The sequence below is a fragment of the Odocoileus virginianus genome, chromosome 22 (genome assembly GCF_023699985.2).
Source record: "Odocoileus virginianus isolate 20LAN1187 ecotype Illinois chromosome 22, Ovbor_1.2, whole genome shotgun sequence".
Classification (NCBI taxonomy): Eukaryota; Metazoa; Chordata; class Mammalia; order Artiodactyla; family Cervidae; genus Odocoileus; species Odocoileus virginianus.
In genome coordinates, this window is record NC_069695.1 from 54,657,385 (window position 1) to 54,676,608 (window position 19,224).

Here is a 19,224-nt window from a genome sequence, read left to right on the forward strand (position 1 = left end):
GTCTGTGTAATGAAGTATACCACCTTGTTCACACCCACCATGGACCAGCGTGTCTGTGTGATGAAGTACACAGTCTCATTCATGCCCACCATGGACCAGCATGTCTGTGTAATGAAGCACACAGTCTCATTCACACCCACCATGGACCAGAGTATCTGTGTAATGAAGTATACCACCTTGTTCACACCCACCATGGACCAGCGTGTCTGTGTGATGAAGTACACAGTCTCATTCATACCCACCATGGACCAGCATGTCTGTGTAATGAAGTACACCATCTCATTCACACCCACCATGGACCAGAGTGTCTGTGTAATGAAGTATACCACCTTGTTCACACCCACCATGGATCAGCGTGTCTGTGTGATGAAGTACACAGTCTCATTCATGCCCACCATGGACCAGCATGTCTGTGTAATGAAGCACACAGTCTCATTCACACCCACCATGGACCAGAGTGTCTGTGTAATGAAGTATACCACCTTGTTCACACCCACCATGGACCAGCGTGTCTGTGTGATGAAGTACACAGTCTCATTCATGCCCACCATGGACCAGCATGTCTGTGTAATGAAGCACACAGTCTCATTCACACCCACCATGGACCAGAGTATCTGTGTAATGAAGTATACCACCTTGTTCACACCCACCATGGACCAGCGTGTCTGTGTGATGAAGTACACAGTCTCATTCATACCCACCATGGACCAGCATGTCTGTGTAATGAAGTACACCATCTCATTCACACCCACCATGGACCAGAGTGTCTGTGTAATGAAGTATACCACCTTGTTCACACCCACCATGGATCAGCGTGTCTGTGTGATGAAGTACACAGTCTCATTCATGCCCACCATGGACCAGCATGTCTGTGTAATGAAGTACACAGTCTCATTCACACCCACCATGGACCAGAGTGTCTGTGTCATGAAGTATACCACCTTGTTCACACACAGCATGGACCAGCGTGTCTGTGTGATGAAGCACACAGTCTCATTCATGCCCACCATGGATCAGCATGTTTGTGTAATGAAGTACACCATCTTGTTCACTTTCATTTAGAACACTATGTTGGGGTCTGTGCACTTGGAAGCGACTAGGTGAAGTGTGCTGCATACGATGCTTTTTCTTTGCTCTTGTTCATTGTCAGTTGCTCCTTCATTTACTTGTGTCACAAGTAATGACAGGTCTAACCTTGACCCCATGGCTTAACTCTTTTCTTCTTGGGAGACAGTCTATACTCTAGGGGCATTTGTGAATTTGGAAAAATCCCAGAGCATAAATCATCACATAAAATTATCTATTTACAACTTCATCCCCAAATTACAGAGCCTCAGGTGGATTCCTATTAAAATATACCTATTTTCACATGGCCTTATTTTTCGTCACCTCCCCTGGACTGAAGATTTTAAGTTAAAACCGTTTTCACCTTTGAAAATGGCACTATGTGGAGTAACCCAGAAATGAGTGACTATTCATTAAGTGTCCTCCTCTCCTGAGGAATAAATCTGCACAAACATAAGATGGTTCTATGAGAAATTCTGTTTTCATTTTTCTTTAATCTCTGATTCTCTGATGTCTGTCAGATGTCTGTCTGTCTCGAATGTCCAGACAAAAAAAGGAGAAACGTGGTCCCTCAGAGAACTGAAGTTAGTGGGCACACTGACCTTGTGTGTGTGTTAGTTGCCCAGTCGTGTCTGACTCTTTGTGACCCCGTGGACTGTAGCCCACCAGGCTCCTCTGTCCATGGGATTCTCCAGGCAAGAATACTGGAGTGGGTTGCCATTCCCTTCTCCAGGGGATCTTCCTGACCCAGGGATCAGACCTGGGTCTCCTGCATTGCAGGCAGATTCTTTACTGTCTGAGCCAACTTAAGGATGAATAAATGTCAGGAATAGTGAGAAAACATGGCTATCTTTTCAGAGGAATAAATGAGTCACAAAAGAAGAGCAGAGGAGAAGGACGTAGACAACTGGGGACACATGTGGGACTTGCAACAAAGAAAGACATTCCTTGATGTCCCAAAGCTGAGAACAGAGGGAAGAAGGAGGCTTCAGGCCAGAGGCGTGCCCTACCTTGCATGAAAACAGCAGAAGGGGAGCCCTGAGCTGCAAAGCAATGACACAGTGTGAGCAGGCGTCCCTAAGGCACCTGTGAGCATCCCACTTCCCCTCTGATGCTCGTCTGCAGAGGGACCGGATCTTATACACACACAGCCGGCACCCTCTCTCTCACACACACACACACACACGCACACAGACACGCGCGCGCGCGCGAAGCTCTCGTACTTTTTAACGCAGGAAGCACTGGGCGGTGGAAGCTGCACACTGTGCCCTCTGGGTCCCCTCCCCAAGGGTTTGGGGCCGGCCCACTCAGAAGTCCTTCCTCTCACTTGGGCCGTTGGGAATTCTACTGACAGTGAGCGGACGGGAGCGCCCCTGCCTCCTCAAGGCCCCGGGATCTGTGCTGGGAAGCTAATGCTGGCAATAAAGTACCACCCTGTCTGCTAATCAGGGGAAGATGGCAGGGTGTCGCATCGCAGACAAAGCGGGGAAGGTGCAGGGCAGAGCAAGGCAGAAGAAGGCTATTTTGTAGCAGGTTAAAATCAATTCTGATGATTCAAGCCCTTCTTATGAAGAATGTGATGCTCCCTGCATAGCCAGTGAAAAATACAGTGTTTCACTCCAGAGGTATTAATGCCACTGGCTCTGGAATTCAGCGCATACACTGACTGTCTTTGAAAACCTTTTCCTTGTGGGATTCTTCAACGGATAAAAGGGGAAGACCCTTACATCTCAGTTAAAAATTTTCTTTATTAAGTCCCAGTTTTATTTTTTGTTCCTCTGAGGGAAAAGAAAAAGGGTAGAGTCAGAGTTTTCTTTTTGACATTATTTATAGACTGGAAGAATTTGGTACACTGATTTTTTTCTCCTTCCGTTATCTGGCAGGATTGAGGAGACATATGTTCAACCCAGCAAAGCTGGTCTACGGAGACGGAAAAAATGCTCATATTTCAGTAGAGGGGGAAATCGAACACAGTAGACCTTTTCAGTTCAAGTTATTATTTCGGAGGAAATGCGTGTTCCAAGAACTTGTAGGATATTTTCCACTAATACAAGTTTGTCTGACGAAGCTTCCTAAGGAGGCAGCTCCTGCCGGGGGTGGGGGGGGGCGGGGGGAGGGAGTTCAATGGCAGTGCACTTGGAGCCCTTGGTTTGAGGCTCTTAAGGATCCAATTTTTTTTTTAATGAACATTTGATTAATATTAATGTCATGCTAACAAAATACACTGATTCAATAACTCCTGTCATTGATTAGATATCTTGCTAGAAAGTGGCTCAACATGCATACCATGAAAATCTGCTTGGAAGTTTTGAAATGACAGAATAGTTGTAAATTCAGTGGACACATTTCAGTGAAAATTCCATCCTGGTTGGTTTTTGTAAGTACTGTATTCTTATGAAATGCCAACGATCCTTACTCATTGGGAAAGCTCAATTTCAGTATAAGTCACAACTTTAATTTGGGTTCATTTTGGCTTTTTAGGGATACTGTGCACTCTATAATACATCTCAGGCAACTAGACTAACTGATATATACTAGGTAATGAGACAAGCCAGCCTGAGACTTTAAATCTCAGTGACAACATAGTTAATACAGGGTTAAGAGCATCCTACATTTAAGCAGAGTTCATCTGTGTGCCTTTTGTCTCCTGTAAGTGTGTCTGAATGTCTGTGGAGAGCTTACACAGCAACTGTAGTTGAGAACATGGGCGAATTTTTCAACCAGCGGGAGCCCTCTCAAGGTTCCCTTTGGGCTCCAGGATGCAGCTCTGAGGGTCCCTTCTCTCATGATGGGATGGTTGCCCACCCCAGGGCTCCCCACAAGCCTCTTCTCCTTCTGCATGTACTTAATGCTGAGAAGGTCTCTAACTTCAACCACCCAACTATCAGGGCCCTCTCAGGAGCTTCAGTATTGGGGAAATTATTTGCCTTTGTTGCATTCATTTTTGTTTATAAAATACTAATTACCTCTTTTATTGTTTGAAGAGATTAAAAGTTAATAGGAGAAACTAAATAAACAGAATGCCATTCTGCACAAACTATATAAGCTGGTAATTAATTTCTGGCCTCCTCTGAGCTAATTAACTCATATAAAGAAATGAAGTTAATGAACCATAATTCCAGTCATACGCATGTAGATACAAGCAGTTTGACTTAATGAATTAATAAGATATTTCCTCTCTTAGAGGTTTTTCAATTGTGTTCCTAATCTGAAGTCCCCTTTAATGTTCCTCTCTGGTTAAAACGCTTAATAAATGGCAGGGCAACCTGGCTATGGGCTAGCCCCCAGTTCTGGGGGTCTTCGGACTCTAGCTGCAGTCCAGGTGTCATAGGCACGGCTACCAGCAGCTCAAGGTGCAGAGCAGGCTCTAGGCATCACCCAGTTTTCCCATCTCCCTTGGACAAATTGAGGTTAACTCAGGGAGCAGCCCTCAGGCCACCTCAGAAGAGCCGGGCACGTTTCTCCCTCTGAATATGGCTCACTTTCTACATCCGCACCTTCTGATAAGACCTCATCTGAAGTCTGGATTAATGAAGTTCAGATAAGTTGAGATCACTTTCTTTTAGCCTTTTTCCTGTTGGAAGTTAATGCAACATTACAGAATGGCACCAAGACTCACTTCGCTGATATTTGGTGCGTGAGTGTGGCACCCAGAGTGGAGCTGTTAAGGGTTACATTGTTTTCTGAACAGGTTTAGGCACTCAGTGGTGTCCGACTCTTGGGACCCCCTGGACTGTAGCCCACCAGGCTCCTCTCTCCATGGGGTTCTCCAGGCAAGAATATCAGAGTGGGTTATCATTTCCTTCTCCAGGAGATCTTCCCCACCCAGGATCAAACCTAAGTCTCCCGCATTGCAGACAGACTGTTTGCTGACTGAGTCACCAGTTCCCTTTCTAAATAGAGGCATCCCCATATATGGAAAGCTGTATTCTTTGTTTAAATAACATGTAAAGAAAATTCTCTGTCTTAGGCACTGTGTTTGTACACTTGCCTTCTAGAACATCAGGTGTTTTCAGCACAAGTGTTTGGGTCCCAGGATGTGTGCCGAGGCTCTCACTCTGCACCTAACGTCAGGGGTGAACTCACCTCACACTTGTGTGACCTCACACGTCGTCAACAGTTGGGAGTTTGGGTTAGGCCCTCGGAGCAGCTGAGAAGGTCTTATTTAGTGACAAGGTTACGCCGTCATCCCAGCAAAGGCAGACCCATCTGTAGGGCCCTCCAGTGCGGGTCAGCTCCGGTGGCTCCACGGAAAGCGGGAGAGACACAGAGATTGGGAAGGAGGGAAGGCGTGTGTCGGGGCGGATGAACTGCAGCGTTGTTTGATGAGGGAGATGCTGTTTCGATCCTTGTGACCCAAAACTAAGACTTTCAGAGGCTCAGTAGGTTATGCAAGGTCGCACTGCCCAGTGACGGAGGAACAGGACGGTGAAGGTCATTTCTGCACTGACATCGTGACGTCATAACCTCCACCCTCCCCTGCCCTTCGCGCTTCCTTCCAGAACATTCCCCCGCACACAGGGCCAGGGACGTGCCAGTGCTCCTGTGGCGGCCTCTTCATCAGGACCCTTGGGGACCTCACTTCCCCTCCCCCTTCCTCTCCAACTTAAAAGATGATGACCATCCTGAAAGCAACCGCGATGGTAGAATTTACAGGATGACACTGCACCCATATGAACCTCACGTACCACGAACGGCCCTGTCCCAGCTCCACCATCTGCTGCCAGGAGGACCCCAGTCTCCCCACTCTCCTCTGAGAAGCAGGTCTGCTGTGAAGTGAGGGGAGTGAGACAGCGAAGCTCCTAAGACCTAAGAAAGAGACAAACGTGCTGACAGCTGGCCACATCCTCCCGCAGAGCCTCCCTTGCTCCTTCCCTGGACTCAGACCCTGACTCTGGTTCTGGTCAGCAACCCGGCTGGCCGGTCGTCATGTTTCCAGCCCTCAGCAGAACTCTCAGAGGCCACCGCAGGACTTCTGGCTTCCCTGCACCCGGGGAGAGCTGAGTTCCGGACAGGGAAAACAGCTCCTTATGGGACTTGAGAAGCAGCTACTCAAGTCTTTTCTGTGTTATGTGGTTCAGATAAGGAATCCAGCTGAAGGGAAAAGTGAATGGAAACCAGGGCAAAAGCCTTGTGAATCTCAGAAAGTGCAAACAGACGCCAAGGCTGCAGTACCTGCTCCCTCCTGGGGCGGGGGCAGGACTGAGCCCGGTCTCCTGTCTGCAGGGTATGGCCAGACGCCTGGCCCTGGGGGATGACGGGCACTTCGTCTGGTGTCCTGAGTGCCTGAGGTGGCACATGGAGTGCCTGAGGCCCAGAGTAGAATCTGTCTACAAGGCCCCAGCCAGCACCACCGAAGCGCCAGCTGTGAGCACAGGGTAGGTCTGTGGGAGGTTGTCCTTTAGGAGAGAATCAGGGCCAGGGGGCGGGGGAGGAAAGGACTGTCTGCAGACCACCCTCCAGGTCCTCTGGTCACGCTTGGCTTTCTGCCACCTGTAGGGGCAGCTCCTCAACCTCTTGCTCATCCCCAGCTGCCCCTTGGTATCGGGGTGGTCAGCTCATCGGCAGTGATCATCCAGTTCACATGTGTGACTGGTGGACACAAACTCCATTTACAGCGACTCTGCATGTTACCTAGCACATTTGCCCAAAGCAGAAGTTTCAGCCCAGAGCTCTCATTCAGGCTCTGGTTTGTAGGAACGTTCTTGTCTCTGCTGCCAGAAAGCTGTCTCCTGCACCTTTGTTCTCAGCTTCTAAAGCATAAGGAAAACGGTTTCCTTATCTGCAGCACGGGGCTGGTGGTGCCCAGAACCGGGCACAGAGGAAGTAACCAGCATGGAGCCCTTGCCTGGTGCCCGGCCATAAGCGCTTGCAGAGACTCACACCAGGAGCCCATGGGCCCGCACCAGGCTGCCTCAGGTTGCTTAGAAGGTCATCCTGGTTTGCTCTTTTTCTTGCCATCAAAAAATCCCAAAGAAAGTGTTTTGTCATCACTGAAATGGAAAGTGTACATGAAGCTTTGGAGCCACGAGGTGTTTGGGATCGCAGCTGCCTTGCCAAGGCACCGGTGAATACGGGGAACGGTCACCTCTCCTCAGGAGATACACGTGCAGAACCCAAGCATCACATGAGGACAAGATTTTTGCTTTTTTATTTTAAGTCAATCAAAGATTATGTTTGAGATGTCTCAGGGGATATTAAAGAAACCCTTGAATTTGAGTCCACCCTGACGTTCAGCATATTGTCAGAAGAGAGAGAGAAGAGGAACCAGTCTAGAACCAAAAAATAACTCGGGTGATGCCGTGGAGATAACACTGCCCTTGTACTATGGTTTGAAAACATGCCATTAACTAAAGTATGAGTCGCCTCCGATGGAGACCTCTGCTCCCGCGTCGTGGCCAGTCGATCAATTTTATTCCCGTTCTCCTATTGAGAGCAAGGCTGACACAGGCTCAGAAATGTATTTCATCTTGATTTAGTAAATTTCGTTTATCCGTCTCCATTATTTACTCAGATGCTAAGAACACATCTTTTCTTGGCCATTTGCTCCTAATTGATGAGGCGGCCACGCATGCGGATCCAGCAGCCTGGGATGGGCTGTCTCCGGCTTTTGATCGACTATATATGAAGTAGGCTTTTAAAACTTATAACAGCCTCTCCGATGACCAGGACAGCACTTGTTATTAATGAAAAGCAGGGCTGCCAGGCACTGAAAAGCCATCTAATTAAACAGCAAGATTTCCATAAAATGAGTTTGAAATCAATCGGTCAATACTGAAACCACTTAAGGAGATCTAAGTATGATAAACTCTGATTCGGCTGAAGGAGGCTGCATGCACGGCTCCGTTTGTATTACAGACTCGACGGTCTGTACTGTCTTGAGCCCCTCTAACCACTGATGCCAAGAGTTGCTCTCAGAATTCAGAGGTTCCAGACAAATATATCGGGAAAAACCTTGGTCATAGGTGTCGCTCCTGAGGACACTTTCTGACCTTTGGAGCTGCGGGCAGCGGGTCCAGGGTCCCACCTGACCAGCAGCTGGTTGCGAATGGGTGACTGACGGACAACAGCGACAGTCACCTATCTGAAAAAGTACTGACCTTGAACCCCCAGACTGTCTGGCGAGCAGCATGACTGGGTCACTTGAATTTCACTTCCATACTTTACTCTTTTGAACATACACCCATGTTTGCTTTAAACTACTTTGTAAGTGAGAAAAGACAAACATGTCAGATATTTTTGTGACATTTACTTTTGCCTCATAAAATCCAGAACTCTTTGTAAAAAGGAGGAAATTTATTGAAAATGTTGATGGTGAAAGATATAAATAATATCCAGTCCATAATGTATTTGCATAGTGAGGTGATGCTCTGAGTTGGGGGAGAGATGAATAAACACCCAGGTAAATTTGTTCCTAATTCTTGATTAACATGCGATTGTCTGCATCACCTGAGCTGGCTTCACCTGATGTGTCTGCTTATAACAGTTTAGCTTGCTTCTCTTTGAAACCTTACATGTTGAAGACATTTATACTATTTTAGTGAAAAAAAATTCTGTCAAGATTAACAGATAAGTGAAGCTTATGTGGTTAAAACATCCAAAATAGTTTTAATTTATGAAACAGTGACCCCCATGAACTGTAGTCCACCAGGCTCCTCTGTCCATGGGGTTTTCCAGGCAAGAATACTTGAGTGGGTTGCCATTTCCTACTCCAGGGGATCTTCCTGAGCCAGACATCAAACCCACATCTCTTGCATCTCCTGTGTTGGCAGGCGGATTCTTTCCCACCAAGCCTCCTGGGAAGTCCCGTAAAATAACGATCTCATTCTTGCTCAGGCCATCTCCTAGTCGATGCCTGTGCCGTGGGGTCTGTTTGGGGTGCGTTCCCGGCCCTGTCTGGTCTCGCTCACATCTGTCCTGCAGGAGATTTGGCCTCGAGGGCCCACTGGGCAGCAGCGGTACCTTCAGCCCAGCTCTGGCCCCCATCTGGTCCTGGCGCCCTGTAGGCTCCTAGAACCCAACACCCCTATTGATTCTCTCTGGATGACTTCACTTTCCTTACTTCCATTAAGGAACTTCCGTTCTTAATGTGTGTGTGTTGTGTGTGTACCTAGCTACCTGCCGCTGCATATCACATTCACACACAGATATGCACATACATATTCTATGTGTTTTATGCTAGAGGGTGACTTCCAGTGTTTGCTAATGCTGCCTACCATGAGCTGGATTTCCATTTTTGTGTATTTTTTAGTTTTATAAGATGAGACTGTAGCTATTTTGCAGGTGTTTCGTTTGGTTCTATGTTTGCTTGGGCAAACTCAATAGCTGACACGTTTAAATTTTACAAACCCTTTTTGGATCTAATGATTTTGTGACATCCTTGCGTTCGTTCATAATCATTTTACAAGGAGCAAGCTGTAACCGCATACGGTAATGGATAGTGACTGCACTCTATGCGGGGACCGTTTTGTGATAGAAACTGTGCTCGGCTGAACAGTAGCTCAGCTGAGGACTCGTGGACTTCAGAGTGGTGTCACAGGGACACCCAGTCAGTAGAAACCGTAGTTATCATTTTGAATTTTGATCTTCTCCTGGGCTAGTTCATGGAAGAGGGGTGTTTAGAAGCCAGCTCGGGTGCCCTGGGGCCCAGCCCCCTGGAGAGTGAGGGCAGGTTGTGGGCTTCCGCTGCAGCCTCCATCTGGGTCATTCTTCCGTGTTGTAAATGCTGGTTCCTAAAGACACATCGCTGGCCCATGACTCTCCCAGAGCTGCCCCAGGGAGCCCCCATCTCAGAGCCACTGTCCTACTGAGGGTTCCTCGCTCTGTGTCCAGCCCTGGCTAAATGTCCCCTCTCTGCAAGCCAGCCTCTTTCCCTGAGTGCTTCCAGAACTTGATGCCAACACCTTGATCCGGAGACAGAAACCAGCATCACAAGCTCTGCACATCCAAGGAACCCCACCTGGTCCCATCCCCCCAAATCTGGTGGTCTCTGTAAAGAGCATCTGACATTGCACTTTTGAGCTAGAAAACCCTCCAGTGTTGAGATGTAAATTCTTAAACTCTTAGGTTGAACCACAGGGAAGAGCTGATTTTTTCGGGTCAGAGATGGTCAGCAAGATCATAGCAGAGCGTAAGCAGTTTCGCATGTTTCGGCTTTTAGAGTCACCAGTCCGTCCTCTCCTCAGGTATCATCTCTGTTTCTGGTGTTCAGACTGAAGTCCATGGAGGAAACTGTCTTTCCTGTGAGATTACCTGTGAGCTGTCTTGTTTGCAGACAGTCATTGCTCTTAGAAATAAAGCCAGCTTTGGCTTCTTTTTGGAAGGTGCGTGGTTTTTTCAGGAGGTGAGCCTGGTCCCTTGTGCGGAGCTGCATAGGACTTTCAGATGGCTTTTCTCCCTCTGTTCCCAGCTGGGACTGTAGCCACCCGTATCTACAGAGCTTGCATATATGAACGAGATCCTGCTAACGCTCAGAACAACAGAAATATAGTGAAACAGCTTACAGCCCTGCTCCTCCGAGTTCCTATCGCTCACTTCAATCTATTCTAAAAATAAGGGACTTGTCAGGGCTGATGATAAAGGCAGAGTTTTAGAGAAATAAAGAGAACTGAATGGACACAAACATAATAACGTCAAGATATAAATCACAGAGTCCTTCTGCCGTTTCATTATCTTCCTCTAAGGATTACTGGGAGACTCTGCCCGTGGACACGCATGTCAACACAGTGTCAAAAATGGACAATCTGTGCTCAAAGTCCATCAGACATTCTCAGCTCTTTTTCAGGGCTTTTTGAAAATTTTTTTGCTATATTAATATATACAAAATTTTCCTTTTAAAGAAAACAAACTATGACTCAAATTAGAATAACAATGAATGGAATTAGAGGCAAAATAAATTCTTAAGCAGATAAGCAAAAGCTTAAATACATCATGATTAAACCATATGTCTGGTATCATCATCTCTTAAGTACCACAAATCTTTACACACGTCCAGGCCCTATGGATTCCAGAGAGCCAGTGAGTCCTTTCTCTTCCGCAACAGTCACATATTCCCAAGTCTTTTAAAATGGAAAAGGTCTTATTTTATGAATATTAAAATTCCATTAACAAAGGAGCTTAGTAATTTTATTTTAAGAAACATTCTCCCATCTTTTTTTTTTTTTTACAGATTGTGTTCATTTAACACTTAGGATACGTATCCATTCATTTGTAAATTCTCATTTAGTGAACATGTTTCTGAGCTTTTTCCCATTGCCCAGCATTGTGTTAATTTATTAAAGACAAAGAAATCTGAGCAGTTTCTGTCAGTGTCAAAGTGTTTTTATATTTAGGGAAGAAGAGGTCTGATATGATCAAGAACACTGCAATAGTCTCCCTGCAAACTTACCTGAGAGTTAGGAATATTTCTTTTCTCTTCCAGCGTTCATGACCCGAATTAAACATACGACAATGCCATGCAACTGATCCAGCACCCATCGTGTTTCAAACAATGGCAGCCTGAGGATGAACAACACTTTGTGAATGCTTTTAAAGCTATCATAGGTTATTGCATAGTTGAATCTTTCAGGAGATATTTAAACCAAATTGCTATTATCAGAAATAATTTGAAATGTTTGTGAGGCTGTGGGACATAAAAATGGAATTGGTCAAATGTTTCTGTTACTGACAGAAAGTTCCAGCATTGTAGTAGGTTTAAATTTAAAGAAAAAAATGTTTTTAAGAGAGAAATGTAGATGCTTTATGAATATGAAAATGGATTTATGTCCTAATTTCCCTGTATAGGTCAAGAAAAATGCTTGTTTATGATAAGTAATTGTAGCTTGACCATATGCATGTCCAAAGTGCTTATTCCTAAACATATGAAAAAATAAAACATGATGGCTTTGCTTGTACCCCTTGTGGTTGTCTGCCTTTATGTCTATCTGTGTGTTTTATGAGGTTGCAGGCACATACATCCACACACACACACGCTAGACCAGGGATGGGAGCACTTGTTTTTCCCGCACCCCCAAGCCACTTCTCACGGCTCTGCACCCCGCAGACCTGGCGATGTTTCTGAGGTGAGCAGAGTGGATGTGCTGTGTGCTCAGGGTGTCGCTGCACCAAGGCACTTAGCATGCACCTCGCTGCTCTGCGATCGGGCTGGCACCAACTTGCTATTTACTGATTGACGCTAATTCAAACAGTTTATATTATGTCAGAATTTTTCCAGGGGTTATAGAGGACAGGCTTTGGGGAGCTTTGTGCAGACGCTGATAATTAGTACCTTAGCCCTCGGCTTGTTTGCTATTTTTGTTTCTGCAAAAGGGAAAAAAAGCAAAACAAAACACCTGGATATGTTAACAAAAATGAAACTAAAACCTGGGTATTTACACAAAAAGCACACACAGTTTAAACACACACACACACACTCCCACACTAACACAATGTAGCAACATGCATACACACACTCCTTTGTTCAAACCAGCCAATGTCTGACTTCTACATGGGAATTGAGACAATACATGCAACTCGACATGTAAAAATAAAAACACTAATTTTGCATTGTACTAATTTCCCAGTGAAATGGCTCTCACATATACTTAATAATAAATAACCAAGTTTTCTCTTTGCACCTTTCCCATTATTAGAACTCACTCCTTCCAGTTCAGAGTGACAGTTTCTGCCCTTAGTTTCAGTTATGAAGCATCAGTGTGGGGTTATTCATTGACTCAACAGCATCTATTGATTTATTAAATAATATCCACATCCAAGAGGTCTCCTAACAAGCCTTGCCGATATGATCATTCAGGAAACAACATGATCCCTGCTACCTTTCTTAACCAGGAAAGGAACAGGGTGATGTTGCCTTGCAAAAATATTTTGTAAACAACTAACAAGACCGCTTTTGACAATAAAGATAACACTCTGCTATTTTTTAGTCTAGAAGTAAACTTTCTATTAAGGAGGCAAACCAACTTTAATATTGTGGCACACACATTTTTAAGGTATGATTCCAGTCTGTATTTGCAAAATAATATTTTCTTTCCTGGGGAAACATTTTTCATTTTAATAAAGAAATGCATTAAACTCATCGTTTGTCACTTTACCCCCAAAGTTCAGTTCCTACATACACATATCGTTATACATGCCACATACATTTCAAAGCTTAGATTGTTCTGCAAGTTTTACAAGTAAAACTTTTAAATAGTTTTACAAGTATGGCACCAAAACTTCGATGTTGGCTTAATGAGGAATTCAACAATGAACAGACTTTCACAAAAGTGGTGCTTGTTTCATGAGTTTTCAAAATCCTCTGAAAATATACTTTCTTGGGTAATCTTTTAAATGCAAATTTCAGAAGAGAAAGAACACGGAACTGAGATTTCCTATTAAGTCAGAACAATCTGGAACTCTCTTCTGAAAAAAAAATTGGGACAGATTCAATAATATGTCTTAATATGTTACCACCTGTTATTCATTTGTCAAAGGAAATTTAAGAGGTTTTTGAACTTTTATATAAATTATTGAATTTCACAATTCATAAATAAACATGCACGGCAACATACTTGTTATTTCCTGGTAGTGTAGATGTTCATACCTAGAAACTTTTAGATGAGAATCCTTCTGCTTGCTGAAGTCCAAACATTTTCTTTTCTTTTGAAAAATTTTTATTTGTTCATTTATCTTTTTTTGACCTCACTGAGAGGCATGTGAATTTTATTCCCTGACCAGGGAATGATCCCTCACCCCCACACTGGAAGCACAGAGTCTCAACCGCTGGACTGGCAGGGAAGTCCCAAGACTTCTCTTCTCCACATACTACTGTCTGGTGAGCCTGGCTTCTGGTGTTTAAACCATTTCAGGATCCTCTTGGTCCCTCACATGCAAACACGAAGTCTTGACAAAGACTTCTTACGTTTCTTAAAGCAACATGATACATGTGGGCATGAGGCACAGAGAAGCGGTGGAATTTGGCCAAATCACACAGCACAGCAGTAGAAGTTTGGTAGAAACTGAATCCCAGGGGAACTTGCAAACTCCTTCGAGGCCATCAGGCACCTGTCCAGTGTGCAACCAAGGAGGGAAGAAACCAGTGAGGGGGAGGGGAGGGAGCCAGGGAGGAGGAGGAAGGATTGGGGGGTGGAATGTGAGGCGGGCTGGAGTCTGAGTCGCCCATCACCGCCCCCCCGACAGGGCTTACAGCTCCATGTCAGAGCAGATAACAAGAATCGCGGTGTAAAACTGCCCGACTTTTATTTCTGCCTTTCCGAGCGATCGGCTCCTTCACTAATAACTGGGATTTATTACTGGACCCATCTGCTGCCTCCATAAGGTCAAAAGGTAAACCACAGGCACAGCCGATGTCACCATCAGAGGGGCTGGTGGCAAATGGAGCCTGACAAGTGTACTTTTAAAGGAATATTGTGGGGAGAGCACTCTCAGCATGAAAGTCAGGCTGGTAGGGAAAATAAAACCTAAAATACTAAAAAGATGTCAAGTTTTAACCCATTAATCTGGTGATGGAACCAGCTGTCAGTCCTGTATGTGAGTGCCAGTCAGAAAGAAGAGTGGGCCCCAGGAAACGCAATCAGGTCTATCTCTGTGTTCTCTGCCCCAGAGCTCCTGTCACCCTGGGGCCACTCCCCGCACATGCTAAGTCTCGGTCGTGTCTGGTCCTTTATGACCCCGTGGACTGTAGTCCGCCAGGCTGCTCTGTCCATGGGACTCTCCAGGCAAGAATCCTCGAGTGGTTGCTGTGCCCTTCTCCAGGGGATCTTCCCGACCCAGGGATCGAACTCTGATCTCTTACATCTCCTGCTTGGCAGGCGGTCCTTTACCGCTAGTGCCACCTGGGAAGCCACTCCCAGCACAGGCGCCCACAAAGCATGGCTCGGGGAGAGCGATGAGTGGTGGCCACTCTCCAGCTCCTCAACGCTATCGCAGACGTGGAAAAACATGTTTTCCTTTTTGCTATCTAACAGTAAGACTTCACTTCCCAGGAGGAAGTTTTGTTGGACGTTGACCAGATAGTCTGGTTTTTGTAAATGCTGTGAGGCTGAGGTATTTTCGAAAGTGGGTTGTTTCCCACATATTCAAAAATGTCAAAAGGATTCAGTTGAGGCTGATCTTTCTGGGTGATTCTGTGTGTGTGTTCTTTACCAAGTTTCCAACCAGGAAACTCATTTTCATTTCTAGCTAAGAATGAAAAGCAGAAAGGGCAGAGAGCACCATGTAAGATCCAGCACCCTCTTCCAGTGGAGGTGGAGAATTTACCTCACAGTCTGAGAACAAATTAGAAATCAAGAAGTAATGACTCACTTTGTGACAGCTAATGGTCTAAAGAGGTTTTTTTCCTTCTACACAGCATCCCCAGAAATGAGCTGGAGGTTGCTAACAGTTCATGTAAATTCTCACCTTTCCTCCACTCTCTGGGTCATTCATTGCTGGCATCATTTTCTTTCGTCTTTCCATTCTCTGTACCAATAAGTCACCAGATAGACATTTGCAGCCCAGATGTGAGGACTGAATGTCAAGTATCTGACAAAAGAGATCCTAGACCCTGCCCCATCAAGCTCACCTGGCCCCACCTGCTCTTCAGGTGCTCTTCTGCCTAGAGGCATCCTCTTTCTGAGTGACGTTATTAGGACTGACCCAGGAGGAGGGCTCTCACAGATACTAAGCCCATAGGCTCCTTGACTTCCTGCCTCCAAGACTATGAGGAGTAAATGTCTGCTGTTTATAAGCCACCTGATCTTGGGCACCTTGTTACAGCAACCTGCACAGACTGACTAAGGGAAAAAGTGACTCCTCATGGTTGGTGTTAGTCCATACAGAAAATGATTTAATCTACTCTTGGTGGAAGAGAACAGATGGCACATTTAAGCAGTGATACAACGATGTATTTGAAGGAAATTAAACCTTTTCTAGATGCAGTTTTCTGAGATACAGTGTTTCTTTCTTTTTTGAAAGGTCCCTGTTCAGGAAGTATGTTCTCATCCCTCCTGCATGAAATTTACCTGAAAAGGTGGTAGGGAAACTTGTTAGTATAAGGAGTTGCCAGCTAACCTCTAATGGCAACTTTTAATCCCTGCTGGACCACTAGGCTAACTTTCTATCAGCATTTGTCAAGCCTCAGCCAGTCTGCTATTAAACTTTCAAATTTTGAAAAGGGATGTGATTTTTGCTACTTGGAAACTAAGAGTTAATAAACTTATACACACATGGGGTTTTAAGATGTGCAAACATATCTTAGATGTGAAATGACCCACAACACTCAGATCATCACGTTTCTGAGACCATGCTCCCCACCGTGGGAGGGGCACACGTGAGACTTACTGACAGCGTACGACTGTGATTCGGAGGCTCCTGGGTTCAAACCTGCCGGTGTCTTTGCTCTTTACACCACTTGGGAGAATTTGGAACATTTTCCCCAGTCTGATGAGTGTTTTCTGTGCTCTTTTCGGATTTTAACAGAAGAACCTTTCCAGTCTGTTTTGCTCTCCTTCCAACGTGGCAAATATCAATTTAGCTAATGAGGCACAGGTGTAATTGTAGGCATTCCTTCAAGAATTCTTTAGCTATGAATCTGCCTCAAATTATGCAGCACGGTTCCGTAATTGTAGTTCGTTGGGAAAATTCACGGCTCCAATGGCCCTCATGCTCACACTTCCACCTGTGCGTGTGGCGTGCGGACCTCGTGTTAGTACATTGTGATGCAGGAAATAAAAACAAGCCCAGTCATTGGCTGCAGGGCTCTCTGTGAGTGTATTCCTACATCGCTCTGTCCTATTACGTTGCATTCGGTCCCGTTTGTACGTTTGCAAAGAGCATTCGTTTCAGAAAAGATGGCACAACTGGTCCCTTTCTTCCCTCGCCATCCATCACTTTGGTGAGAGGCTGCCATCCTGCCTCCAGCCTTTGCACACATCACGGTTCTGGGGCTGAAGGTTGATAATTTGGTGTTGAGTGAATTCCAGGCTATCATTTTCAAGCAATTTCCTCATGAACCAAACACCTGAACTGCACCCTGCCCCTATAGCATATGGGGAAGAACACCAGATGAATCAGACAATCCAATTACCCACTGAGATCTGAACAGAACCAGAAAGTGGTGGGACTGAACCTGTGTTGTGAGTCTAGCAAACCTCGAGTTACCACTGCTTAACATTTAACTTCCAACAACCTGGGGGCCAGGGTGAATAGAAGAGATGCTTAGGGGCGAGGAAGCCAAACATACACCTATGGGGAAATATAACAGTTGAGATCAAGTGTTTTAATTCTTCTAAAGCACCACACAATCTCACAGTCCTCCTTGTCTGTGGTCAGTCTTATAAACAAAGAAGGTGTGTTCTCTCAACCAGCAATGAAAATGCTGCATTACTCAACTGTTGTCTTATACTTCAGTTTCCAAAAATTGAATTTGTGAAAGTTAAATTTGCATTAAGACACACTTGGAAGAAAAGTCAAATGTGAATCAATTGTAAATTACTGAGAGCTGGTCATCTCAAAATATTACTAAGTAATGTTGCAGTAAAGTTAGCACCAAAAACATAAAATCTTTCGCTGTAGGATCAGGGCTTTCTTTTCAAACTAGCCCCTTTCTGCGAGTTCACCGCTTCGACCCCACTGCAGGGCAACTCCCTTGGTTCCTCCTCCGCGGAAAAGGGTCACAAGAGGAGGAACGCCAACTAGCTTGAGAATCCGCGTGTCATGGCCACAGGTCAGGTCGGATCACAGAGAGATGACGGGAGTTAATCACACAGAGAGTCGGCCAAGTGCCCATCAGTTCAAGCTGCCACTCTTCTCCAATTCCAATTTATTCAAGAAGTAAAATCACTCGCGCAGTCACTTCCTTAGCAGAGGCATACGGTTGGTGACTTCATGACAGCTCCAGGTCCTTCTATGAAGGTTGTGTCGTATTTAGTGTTTGTTCAAAACTGCTGATGCGACCACCCATTACCTCCACTGTGGCAAACGCAGGTGTGTGAAATTTTAACTTCTTATCACTTCAGTGCAGTGATAATAATATGTTAACAATAAGTCCATAATGTAATTACACATGAAAGATAAGAAGTGCTTTTGAGAAAGTAAGTCTATATAAGTATTTCTGTAGAATCTGAAGTCAGTGGCTCAAGATTACTACCCATCTTGTCTTCTTTTCAGTGATCATTATTCCTTCCTGCAGGTCTCACATTTCCAGCTGGGATTACTTTATTTCTTTTGTACTCAAAGTGCAGTTCTGTAGTGACAAGTTTTTGTTTTTTTTTTCCCAGCTTTTCTTTATCTGAAACCATCTTTTCCTTCACCTTCACATCTGAAAGGCAGCCCTCACAAGGTTGCTGGTGTTGGTGGCCCTGTCTGAAAGCAATAGGAAAACTGCGTATGTTCAGCGTTCAGGGGCTGGATGGCACAAATGAGAGAGGGGAGAAGCCTCAAAACGATTCTTGCGAATGCTGAGATCCACTGTGAGCTGGAGACCCGGGACGTCACAGGGACAGCTGAGCTAAGAAGGAAGAAACCAGGATTGGTGGAAAGTGAATGGACTGGCATCTTCAGGGACCACAGAGGAGAGGACACTGCATTTGTTCAAGTGTTGACCAGAGGCTGGACTGAGCGTCCACCCTGAAGTGGAGAGGGTAGAGATTCTGGAGATGAGCAGGTGTAAATAACTGATATTAGTTCTAAGTGGTAACAGATCCGACTAACTGATGAGCAATCTAACAGAAGTCTCACTATGTCTTTCTGGAGCTCATCAAAAATTCCAGAGACATTGGCATTACCTATATGAAACTGTTTTCTAAAATAAATGGGCTGGATTTTTAAAACAATTTGTGATAACCATTAATATTTAATCATGAACACCCCAAGTAGCATAACTCTTGTCACCAATATCCATACTGTCACTCCTGTAAATAGTGACCTAGTGGAAATCAGAGTGAAACGACCAGCTGTAACTTACAAACCCAAAATCGTACAGAATGGTGACCAGCTTTTTCTGATTTTTATTGAGCTGCTTTATTCTTGAATATTAAAAGGCACATAAATATGGAATATAATGTTAATAAGATTAAATATGAACTCAATTATTGGAAATGTAAACACTTTATATAGTGTCATAAATTTAAATTTTCTAATTATTTTAGTCTCCCGGAGATTTTTGAGGAGATGAGGTCAAAA